The sequence below is a fragment of the Physeter macrocephalus genome, chromosome 8, assembly GCF_002837175.3.
Source record: "Physeter macrocephalus isolate SW-GA chromosome 8, ASM283717v5, whole genome shotgun sequence".
In the NCBI taxonomy this organism is placed as follows: domain Eukaryota; kingdom Metazoa; phylum Chordata; class Mammalia; order Artiodactyla; family Physeteridae; genus Physeter; species Physeter macrocephalus.
Window position 1 is genome coordinate 57,921,351 of NC_041221.1, and position 12,607 is coordinate 57,933,957.

At 36.8% G+C, this 12,607-nt stretch overlaps 1 protein-coding gene across 2 annotated transcripts in view; it reads right to left on the bottom strand.

The window, feature by feature from the left end:
• ARL15 (ARF like GTPase 15) overlaps window positions 1-12,607 on the bottom strand; it is a 432,647-nt gene that overhangs the window by 83,715 nt on the left and 336,325 nt on the right. The window lies entirely within an intron of this gene.

The following is a 12,607-nucleotide window of genomic DNA, read 5'->3' on the forward strand; positions in this document are numbered from 1 at the left end:
GGGAAAGGAAAGAAAGAGAGACAAAGAAAAAGGAAGGAAGGAAGGAAGGAAGGGAGGGAGGGAGGGAGAGAGGGAGGGATCCCAGAAAAAAAATTATCTTTTATGTTTTAGTAGTGTTAATTTAACATATGTTTGTATTTTCAGAAAAACATGCACAGACCAATATACACTGCTCAGACTTCTGAAAATTGCTTATTTCCTTTATCCTGAAGGCTTTCAATAGCAGCACACAAATATCGACCATATTTTCTTTTTTTCAGGTGTTCTATTGTACAGAAGCAATGTAATTTTAAGCAGTTCACTCCTGATGGATATTTAGGTTGCTCACAGTTTGTTACTATTATCAGCAAGACTTCAGTGAACATCTTTGTGTGTATATATACATATATATATATATAGCTTAGTGTACTTTTATAAGTCTATCTCTTGGGAAAATTACTGGTAAGGGAATCAGGTCAAAGGGAATATGATTTTCAATTTTTACAAATTGCTCCCTAAAATGACTGCATAATTTGTATTCTAGCAAACATCTGGGGACCAGGATATCCACAATACTTTTTCATCAAAAAGTTAACAGCTATGATGTAAACACAAACTATACTTACTGTGTATTCTAGTCCTTGGGATTACTATGATCTATATAAATAATTACCATTAACAACAACATAATATATTTAGAGCTCTATGTTACCAAACATTAATTCACTAGGAAAACAATTCATACTCTTTGCTATAGAACCTTCCATAAGAACGATTCTGGGAGCTGGAGGCCAGCCCAGTATCCATAATTAGAACCATACAAGAGTGTGTTGTGTGTGTCAGTTTTTGAACAGTAAGTTTCATTTTGAAATACATCTGAATCAGCTTGTAAAAATCTCAAAACAAAAACATCCATTTATTGTCTCCATGCAAGGGCTGACCAGAAATATATCTCAATTGTATATTCTATTTTCCTCCTAAGTAAAGAGGAATAATTCATAGAAGTGTTCAAGTTAAGTAATGTGAAAAGATCCTCATCATTTTTCTTTGTTTCTCTGAAATGGGATCAAGGGTGAAAATGATATATGAAAATTTTAGGGTAAATTTTAAATTATGAAAATAATTGTCCTGAGCATATCAAGAGAGAGGATACAATAGAAGGTAGGGGTTAAAAGAGAGTTACTTAAATAAGTTGTTAAAGTGAGGTCTGTGAAGCTACATCTTTTGCTTTACAAATTATGCAACTTTAGGCAAATTACTTAACTCTCTGTTTTAAATGAGGTAATACAAAGAAAGCATTTAGCCTGGTGCCTGGTGCTTGCAGCTCCATACATGTGAGCTGCTATTAATCTACAGTCACTATTACCAGAGCATTAAGAGTAAGTCTAAAAATAGGAAAGAACAACGTTTCCCTAAGGATATAGAGAAAAAAGGTAATAAAGGATGGGAAGAATTCGACAATAGGAATTTACTACCTAATTAGCACATTCATCCCCTCCCTCAAATGAAAAATGAACATGTTATCTCCAAAGAAGCAGATCACAGTGCAAGCTTGTCAGATTTCCACATTACGGGTTTGGTTTTCCAAGACTTTTGCAGACCTTGGCATGGTAAAAATACATCTTGAAACCCTTACTCTAGAACTGAAGAATTTTAGTTAACCTCTTTGCTTTAGGTGAAAAATAGCATTTTCCCATAGAAGCCAGCACAGAAACTCACAGGGTCTTCTGACAGGAGAGGCAAGATTTAACTTTATTTCTTCCCCCAATTTTGTAAATTTCATGGAAAACAATTCATAAAAAATAAAAACTCAAGAATATAAAATTGACTCTAAAATGTAACTTGAATTGTTCACGTCTTTGAAAACTGATTGCCAGGTAAATCCTAGAAATAGATGGTTATTTCTTCCCAGCCAGAAACTTGCTTTATTTTTTAATCTTCTAACTACTAGGCTCCTCTAGATCTGACCTTGTAATTTCTCTTCTTATCTGAAGATTGCAGATGAGGGTGGGTGAATACAAGAGCCGTACACCACCACAGCTGAAGCAAATTCTGCAGAGGACTGAGGCTAGCTATGCCCATAGCGTCTTCTCAGCAAGTGCTACCCCCTTCTCCCTCCACCTGGACAGGAGTTGAAACTTACTTGTCATCCCCTTTATAGAATATTCACTTCACAGGGAGGCCTCTGCCAGAATCAATTAGTGTAATATTTCGCTGTAAAGTAATTTTCTTTTTTTCTTAAAAATTTTTTTTGTGTGTATTAATGCTCTTGGGAAGGTGCCTAAAAGTATTTCTATACTGGTTTGAAACAGTTACTTAAAACAAAATTGGCGACATCTTTGAACTAATGGGGATTTCCCCAGTCCTCTAATCTTACTTCCTCTGAATGTAGCAGTCCTTTCTAGGACATCCTTGAGAATTAGAAATTGAATTCTGATCGAACACTAGCAATGTAGAACTTGCAATGAGCATACCTTGTTACAGTAAAAAAAAAAAAAAAAAAAAAAAGCACTTGAAGAAAAGTTGGGAGAGCTGGAGTCCCACTCCCCTTCCTGTGGTAGCCACTTACTCCATTCTGGGCTTTGGTTTTGTTATTTATAAAACATAGAAGTTGTTATTTTTGACCACAAAGATTCTTTTGAGGTTTACAAGTTTGAAAAACATTTCATAAGAAAATCCTTGACAGAATTAGAAAGTTTTTATTGTTAGAAACCTGCCTTCCTTTAACTTCTGCCCACACGACCTATTTGCTAGTCTAGAGAGACACAAATAAGTACATTTTCACACAGTAGTTCCTTAAAGTTGAAAGCTGGGTATCATGTCTGCCAGAAGTTTTCTTTTCTCCAGGCCAAGAAGATTTCTTAGAACATATTCCTTGTTTACATATTATTAGCATATCCTTCAGTGTTTTAGCAAATGATATAATGGTTAAAGGACAAAACTTATTTATAGTATTTTAGTGGAAGAGGTAAGCAGAAAGTTGAAAATTTGCAACTAATAGTTTGTTTAAAGGCTCTATTTTTGTAAGAGGTTAAATAAAGAATATTACTTTAGCAATCTGCAACTGATTGACAACAGTTGACATTTAATTAATTGCTATTTCTACGAGCCAAGGTTTTACTGTCTTTGTAGGATTTCAAAATGCTGAGATGGGGGACATTGTGTTGAAATATGGTAAAAGCCTTAGAGACCACAGAGGGGAGTTGGGCTGCTGGGCCTTGAATTAAATGGGCCATGCACTGTGCAGTTTGGGATTCTATTTCTGATTTTTGGTTTTCGTGTATCCTTCCTCACTCAGTCTGTCTGCTATTACTTGACGCTGCTGCCAATGGATCTGACTATAGCAACTCATCTTTCTTCTTCCAATTTCCTGCTTCTGATCTACTGTGGATTTGGCAACCAAATAACCAAACATTTTAGAAATTTGTCTTAAATTAGAGTAAATGAACTGAGATACCATTTTTCATTTATCCAATCGGGTAAAAATATTAAAAGAATGGTTATTACACTGTGGATGTGGGGAATACAGACAAATTCATATTCTGCAAAGGACAGTATATAGACTGGTTTTAACCCTCTGGATAGCTATTTGGCAATCTATTTTAAAAGCCCTAAAACAATGCATCCCCTTAATCTGACAAATCTTCTAGTAGTAGTAGGAACCTGTCCTCAGAAAATAGATGGACAAGTATAGAAGGATTTATAAATAAAACTTTTTTTGTAATAATGAAAAATTGGAAATTTCTATACATTGATCAATAGGGCAATGGCTCCATAAATTATGCTGCTGCCATATAATAATACAATGAAAAAATGATACTCAGATCTATAATTATCAACAAAGAAGTATACATACGCTATATTGGAATAATATAAATCAGTTCATACATTACAATCTCATTTTTAAAAAGATTATTCTACATGTTTGAATGCAAGTGTCTGCAAAGTTATAGACAAAATAGTTAACAATCTTCCTTCAGTATAATTTCAGTTTATTTAGTTTTAACATATTTTTCTAGTTGGTTTGGGCTGCTGCTTAAACATGATGAATTCATCACATAAGTTTTTATCTCTTCTCTTTCCAAATATTACACTAAAATGACAATAAAGACATATAAAGATAATAAATGATAAGATCAAACCAAATGGGAAGAGCCAAAAGCAGATGACAGATTTTAGGAATGAAGATGGAGAGAAAAGCAGCTGGTTTGACGATATGAAGGTGATAGGGACTTGATAAGATTTAATAACTGGGTATGGGAGGGGCGGTGACACAGGAATCAGGAGTCAAACACAGAATGTGGGTTGGTGGGATGCTGGTGTTGTTCACTGAAACTGGGAAAACAAGAAGAGTAGGTAGAACACTATGGATAAAATGATTCAGTCTCATATATCTAACTTTGAGAGACCTGTGGGATCCACAGGGAACCAGATACACACATCTGCCATGCAGCAGACAGATGTGGGCGGGTCATCTGCATGAGTAGTAGCTGACACCAGCGTCGGCCATACGGTCACCTGGGGAGACCTGTTTAGTGATAAGAAGCCACGGGACAGAATCCTGGGGAACATCAACTGTAATAAGCAGTGGAGGAGACCCCAAACAGGTAACCAGAGAGGCAGTGGAACTGGTGTCACAGAAGCCAGGAAGTGGGGGGAGGATAGAGAAGTGGGACCTAAATAATAACAAAAAAGGTACAAAAGGTGAAAAAAAAAGATAAGGCCTGGCAAGTGCCACTGAATTTGGTTAACAAAGAAGTGATCCTGTAAAAAGCAGTTATTGTGCAGTGGTCGAAATGGAAAGATGAGGGAATGGGGACAGCCGGTGTAGACAGTGTTTTCAAGAAGTATGGTGGTGACGAAATAGACGTGAGTGGCCAGCTGGGGACATCGCACTGAGGTTAGGGTTTTGGCTTTGTCTCTTCAATATAGGAAAGCGTTGAGTATGATGAAGTGGAATTACATGTGGCATGTGTGAACTGTTACTCTACAAAAAATCTATTTGTCTGAATAAATTAATACAGTTTTCAAGTGATTACTTAATATCTTACTGAACAAAACAGCAGCAAAAGCTGATCTTTTGCTCTTAATTTTTTTTCTATTTTATGATCTAAAAATCTCACATAACTAAAACATAGAAATTTAAAATATCAAACTAATTTTGAACATTTGGAGGAGAGGAGGGGGCAAGAAACAAACCCTCCCCAATAGAAAACATCTTCACTGAGACTCATTTCATTAAGACACCTTAAAACATAATTTCAGAGCCAAATCAAATACAAACTTATTACCTTGACAAATAAGATATAATTTAATTTTAGTAAGAAAGGAGCCAGAAATCAGTATTTAACGTACGTTGCTGTGTCCTGCTTAACTAACAGCATCCTGATCTGAAGGAGTCTGCAGTTTTCAAAGGGGCTAACCTCTTCATATAGAGCATTTAAACACGCTTCATTTTTTGTTATCCAAGCACATTTTATATCTTTTGAAATACTCACATATATGCTAGTGTCTTTAGTAACTATATGTTTACATAACAGGCATGCTTTGTCCACCACAGCATATTTTTAAAAAGCTGAAATACTTACAAAAGTACTATTAGGTATTCAACAATTTGAATTCCCTAGCTAGGGAGATGAGGCCAAATAGTATCATACTTTTTTTTTTGGTAACTATTCATGGCAGAACTTCAACTACTTTCCTCTTAATGTGGTGTTCTGTGCAGTTAGTTTTTCTTTCCATGTCTATCTTAGAAGGATGGATTTTCAAAAATTAAAAACATGTGACAACAGTGATTTCAGCACATTTTGCCAGGAGCAAAGAGAAAGCAGCATGAACAAAGGGAAAGATTAATTAATTTAGGTACCGCTCTGGTGACTCAGGTAGAATTATCAAAAAGCAGATAGAAGCAGGCCTGTTCCTACTTCCAGTCATCACTTTTATGCTTCATATTTTAATTTAATTTTATTAAATTTTTATTGGAGTATAGTTGCTTTACAATGTTGTGTTAGTTTCTACTGTACAGCAAAGTGAATCAGCTATACGTATACATATATCCCCTCTTTTTTGGATTTCCTTCCCATTTAGGTCACCGTAGAGCATTGAATAGAGTTCCCTGTGCTATTATCCTTCATATTCAAAAAAAAAAAAAAAAAAAAAATCAAAAACGATTTCTTCTTTGAATGTAATAATCTTAACAAAACTCACTATGAAACATGCAAAGGGGTAATGATCTCTGAATTTTGTGAGTTGACAATTTTCCTCAAGTGCCTGGAAGAATTCTGGAATAAGAAAATACAAGAACTTTTTCGGTAATAAAAATATGAAAGCTTAAAAGACTTTACTGTTAAAAACGATTCATATTTATTCAAGAAGTTGTGATGGTTACAGGGGCTTAGGCATTTAAAATACCATAAATTAAGATGAACTTGGCACTTATTACATGAGCATATCTAAATGAAAATGTGGTTTGACGCCTCCACAATCATGGTACATCTCCTGGCACACTTAAAGGTGACTGCAAGCTAAAAGTGAGGGAAACCTTGGAAGAGGGCAGTCCAAAATGTGATACATGTCCAAATATGTATCCAGTACACTACCTCACAGGCTATAGATGAAGCTTGAGGGGAAACTCCCTCCAAAATGACATCAAATGTGGCAGTCAACAAGTTTGAAATAAATTTCCGTTTTTAAGTTAAAAAGGAAAGAGATAAAAGATAGTCAACGAAAACAGAAAAAGAACTGTTATAATAAAAACACATTAGGGCTTCCCTGGTGGTACAGTGGTTGAGAGTCCGCCTGCCGATGCAGGGGACGCGGGTTCGTGCCCCGGTCCGGGAAGATCCCACATGCCGCGGAGCGGCTGGGCCCGTGAGCCATGGCCGCTGAGCCTGTGCGTCCGGGGCCTGTGCTCCGCACTCCACACTTATGTGTTAAAATTTGGTCTTCACTCTGGAATCCATTCTTACTGACACAGTTGCTCTGTTTTCCCTTCTTGCCCTGAACTACTCATCAAACGCTATTAACGGTTATAAAGACAACTCAAAGCAACAGATGATTTTGTGTAGATAGGCTGGAAGACAAATTGACTTTTGTTAATTGGGCCCTGAAAGTTTTCCATCCCACCTTGGGCAGTTTACTATTCAGCTTGCCAAACCTTAAAGTTATTATAACTAGTTTCACATAGATGCCAGACAAAACAGACAAGGGATTAACTGGAATGATCACAAACGCACTCCCTCTGAATAAACTGAAACACACTGGCCAGGGCCAAAAGACATTTAAAATAGAAAACCTGAAACTAATCAATCAAAACAAGTTTAGTTCTTTGTGATGTTATAGTTGGGAGACATTTTGCTCTATAAATAATAGAAAAATTACCTAAGGGAGGAAAAAAGAGAGAAAGAGAGAGAGGAGTTTGATAGCATCAAGAAGGAATTTTGCACTGTCAAAGAGAAATACCTAGGGAGACAATATCTTTTGTGGCTGGTGCTTTTTCCCTCCCTTTAAATTATAATTGTTATTTTTGTAAGTGATAAGAGTTAAAAGTCTTAAAGAAAAAGTGAAGTCTCACACTATTGGCGCAGTTTTAAAATTATAACATTGAACAAATCAAAGTGTAAAAGCCCAGAACAATACTGGGAGATGAGGGCTTTGGTCAGATGTTAGACAGACTATCCAAACAGCTGGAAAAGATGTTGAAGATTCTCCTTGGGAAATTTGTAATGTATTTGACTCATGTTTTCATGGAGCTGTGGACTGTCCTAGGGGGTTTGAAAGAGAGAAAACTTGCCAAGAACTTTATCTGGAAAATGATAGTATTTTACCAGTTTTCCAATTAGACAACAAGAGAATTTAGAGAATAACAAAAATATTCATAATCGATGAATGTCATCTCCATAGCAATACCATTTAGGCTATATGTCCAGGAGTTACTGACTAAATTATCTTATCCATTAATACACATTTTTTTTCTTTAAAAATACATCCACACACAAATACAACATGAAGTGATTAAAAAAGAGAAAAAGAGGAGAGTTTTTCATTACTTGAGTTGGATAATATGTTAGATTTCATGTTTGGTACACACACACTTTCTAAACAGCGTGCTCAATAACAAGTCTCCTTGGCATACCTACAGCTAGTATCTGATGCAGAGAGGCCAGAAAGGGAAGATTTGGTCACTTGAATCCTTGCTGATGTGATGCAATTTTTAGCTCTAAACAGTCTTTGCATAGGCTCTACTCAATTTCGTAAAGGTTTTTCATTGTTTGCTTATCAACAATTACAATATTCATGTCACCCAATCGGCCTCCAAGATGGATTGGGAATTATCTATTATACATACTGAAAGATGTATGGATGAAACAGCATGATGTTTGAGATTGGCTTCAAAATAATCCAGGGCTGGGTAGGAAAGTACTTGGGCATAGAGATGAAATGAGACTGACTATGAGCTGTTGACTGTTGAACCTGGGTGATGGGTACCTGATGGGTACCTGAGGTTCACTGTACAATTTATTCTCTCTACTTTTGTGAATGCTCGAAATTTGCTATAATTTTTTAATGTTAAAAGAAAAAGTGGAAATGCAGAAAATATTTATCTCTCAGCTCACAAATGTAAAGAAGTTGACGAGGCACATTTTCCCCACATTTTCTAATTTCCTAGTGATTAATCAACCTGACCACATTGAAAGTTTGTTTTTCCCCTAAAGAAACACAGTTCCCTTAGTTTGGATCCTATTTTCAACAGCACAATTAGTGTGACAATTTTAACCTGTTCCCCAGAAGCACACTAGAGTACACTAAGCTTCGAGCCAGAAAACTCAGGTTCTAAAGTCCCAGTTGTGCTATTTTTCTAACCGCGTTACCTTTAACAAGTCATCGAATCTGAGACCGTTATCTCCTGTGCTCATCCCATATGGCATTATACAAATATTAGGTTGAACCATAACACATTTCTGGGTTTTTTTTTCCCCTAATTGTCGAAAACAGTTGAATTGTGGCAATATCATACGTGTCCAACCTAATATAAGACGTTATAACTATGATTTATTTCTTCTAGAGAATTTAAAGCCAAAGATCATTGTCATATAACTTATTACTCTAAAGGTTTAGTGATATCATGGGTCAAGGCATTTTCTGTGGAACATAACATAGGAAAGTATTCCAACAGGTACATTATAAATGAGAACTGGTCCCGTCCTCTGATACCAGTATTGTACTGGCATTTCAGCATTAAGGGAGTGAGTAGGAATGAAAGCTACATGAAGGTCTATGTCTTCTGAGCTGTTATCTACTGGAATTGGTTTCAATGACTGTTCTACGCGACCAGGTTTGTTGTTGGTGGTGGTGTTTTTAGTTTCGTTTTGCAACGGCCTAAAACTACCTGAAGTGAAATTTCTGGAAATATTTACCTGCTTTTACTGAATCACATTCAGCTTGTTTGTGCAACTGCAATGTTACTTGGACAAACAGCTGTAGAAAAAGCAAGAGTGCGCTAAGCAAATATTATTTACTAGTGATGAAAATGACAGTGACGGCTAAGGGAATGCAATTTACAAGCACAGCCGAGTGCAAAAAAACTCTAAGTATAAAGGTCCAAGAGATAAACAGAAATTGAAAATTTATGGTGGGTATAAATTTGCTTTGAAAAATGTTAGTATCAAAAAATACACAAAGACTTAACTGACGTTAAATAATGTTTTAGTTTCTAGGAGGGGGCATTTAAAAAATGCATTCTAAACTGAAATGATAGTTATTTATAACATGAATAAATAACTCAGCTATTTCTAATGATTTCTCCCTTTTGTATTTGTGGGCAAATGATAAAGTCTTAAAAATTTTATGTTGAATCTGAAATTTTATTAAAATTGAGGTTCAAATTTTGTGAATAAGCCATGGTTACTCTCCCCAACACCACAATCAAATTGCTCACTTTGAAACAAGCTATATAATTCTAAGGTTAAACAGTAAATACTTTAATTCCTCCAAAAAGCATCCCTTTAGGGAATTATTAATGGAAAAGGAGCAGGACTGAAAAGATATGGCTGGCAATGAAAGTTTAAAACGCAACTCAGTGTCCAAATTTTACAGCAAAAAACATATTCTGATAATTCCAAAACTACTGAGACAAAAAAAAAAAACAATTCTTAAAAACAATCACAGTCTTGACACTAATAAAGCTACACAAAAGCCTCAATTTTTAAGTTTCAATCTTCTTTCTCTTTGTTAATTTCCTATACTCTTCAGTTTTAAAATCAGAACCATGCATTACTCTTTATGCTATGAGCTGGGACTGAACTCGAGAGCCCAATTTTTAGTACAAAAAAGGCAAATATATGGGGGGGAAAACCCCTGTATGTACAGAACGAGTTGTATCCTCACATCTTAGGAAGACCATTATTTTCCAAAATTAATAAAATAAAATTAGTTTAGAAACTAGACTCATAGGGTAATATAGAACTATTTGGGTTACATACTGAAGTTAACAATTCACAATCCAATATAACACGTTATTTTAGTTGTTTTCATGACAGACATAACACTAACAGAAGAAGTTAAACTCTTAAATAGGCAGCCTTTTACTCCATTAATATGATGAGATTGTTATAACCATTTTTTTTAGATCAATCAGTTAAGTCACTTAATATCTTGACATAAAGGTGAGTTATAATTATTTTCATATTGTAACTCAGTCTTGTCCAGACATACAAGATATGCGTCCACATATATACAATGTATGTGGAGTAACAGCATTTAGGTCATTTTGTTGTTTGTATCCCCTCCCTCTCACTGCATCAAAGCTGCATCTGCAGCAGTGTCAGGAATACTGTGGGCAGCCTCAAGCTCACTTAATCACTCTTGCCACTTCTTCTGCCACTTCCTCTACCTCCCTCTCCTTGTTTTCCTCTTTCCCCACTGGCTGCTCCTTCTTAGTCATCTTTGCCAGTTCCTCCTTCTCTCACTTCTTATGTCATGGTGCCATCTCCATCTTGGTTCCAGCTGCCTTACTGGCATTCCCATTTTGATGTCAAACAGGTACAGTCAACTTGGCATAGCCCATACTTGCATTTCCTAATGTCTGAGAAGGACAACCTCATTTTCTAGTTGCTCACCTTCCCTCACCTCCCCAAATCTCAAAGCCATCTTGCTTCTTCTCTCAAACCACACATCTAATCCTTGAGGAAATTCTCTTGGCTCTTCCATCTTCAAAGTACCTTGATTGCTACCACCCTGGTCTACACCAACATGATTACATACTCCAGTCTGGATTATTGCAATAGCCTGCTGACTGGTATCCCTGCTTCTAAGCCTTGTCCCCCTCTGGTCTACAGCAGCCAAGGCAAGCCAGGTGTCCTATTAGTATGCATGTCAGTTCACGGCACTCCTCTACTTCCAGTCTCCAAAGCCTTCCCATCTCAATGAGAGTAAAAGCCAAGCCCTGGCATGTCCTGTAAGCCCCGCTCCTCCCCCTTTTATTTCCCAGACATGATCTACTCTTACCCTTTCCCTGTCCACTCCTTCCAGCCACAGTGGCCTTGTTCTTCAAACACTCCAGGCATGCCTGCACCTCACTGATGCTTGGCAATGGAACCTCATCTTTCTTAAGGCTTTGCACAATTGTCCCCTTCTGAGGGAGGCTTGCGTTAACGATCACTCTTTTTACAATAGTATCCACCCCGCAACCTCTGAGACCCCAGCCTTATCACCCTTCCTTCTTGAACTATCTCCTTTTGACTTCTTGATTACCATCTGATAATGTGTTGTTTATACCTGATATGTGATGAATCATCCAATGTGTACTATTCATTTGTTTCTGGATTCTCTCTCTCAATACAAGCTCCATGAAGACAGGGAGCTTTGTTGGCTTTGTGCTGTTCATAGATTCTCAAAGTGTTTATTACACAGTGTCCACTCAAGAATTATTTGTTGAATAAACAAGCAAATGACACTTTTTTGGCAGAAGAGAAACTGTAGCAAGGAGTCTGGGCCGGAAAGAGATGACACCAAGGAGCTCCTGTTCCTTTGACTCCCCTCACGTCTCCCCTAGCCTGGGGAACGCGCCTCTGTCCCATTAGATACCTCCCCCACCAGAGTTTGGAGATCTTGGAGGAATCTAGAAGTCAGGTGCACAATTAGCACATCTTTATCTGTGTTGTGGATAGAACTGACCTTTGTGGTCTGTCTGGGAAACTGATTCAACATAAATAACACTGTGTACAAACTAGACTCTATTTTCCCATAGAAACAAATTACACATTAAACTCTTCAACTTTTTTGTAAATTGCTCTTCGGCAAAGTACTGTCACATACCCATCTTTTGGCAAGTCGCCTGAGACACTACCATGCTGTCCAAGTTGGTCCAGCCATGAGAAAAACGAGCAAAGTCAGTGGCTTGGCAGCTAAGTGGTTGTAAATGCCTGGGATTGCCAATTGAGTCTTCTTTCCTTGTGACTTAATCTGAGAGAAGAAGAATGATGTTCTATAATGTTACTAGGTAAATTCCTCCTCAATAATCAGCTCTAAGGTGCAATATACAAAGCATGTCTGCCCCTTTGAAAAATTTCTTCCACATATTAGTAGATAGCAATTATTTTTAAAGCAAATGAAGGTTCCTCTGTGCCCA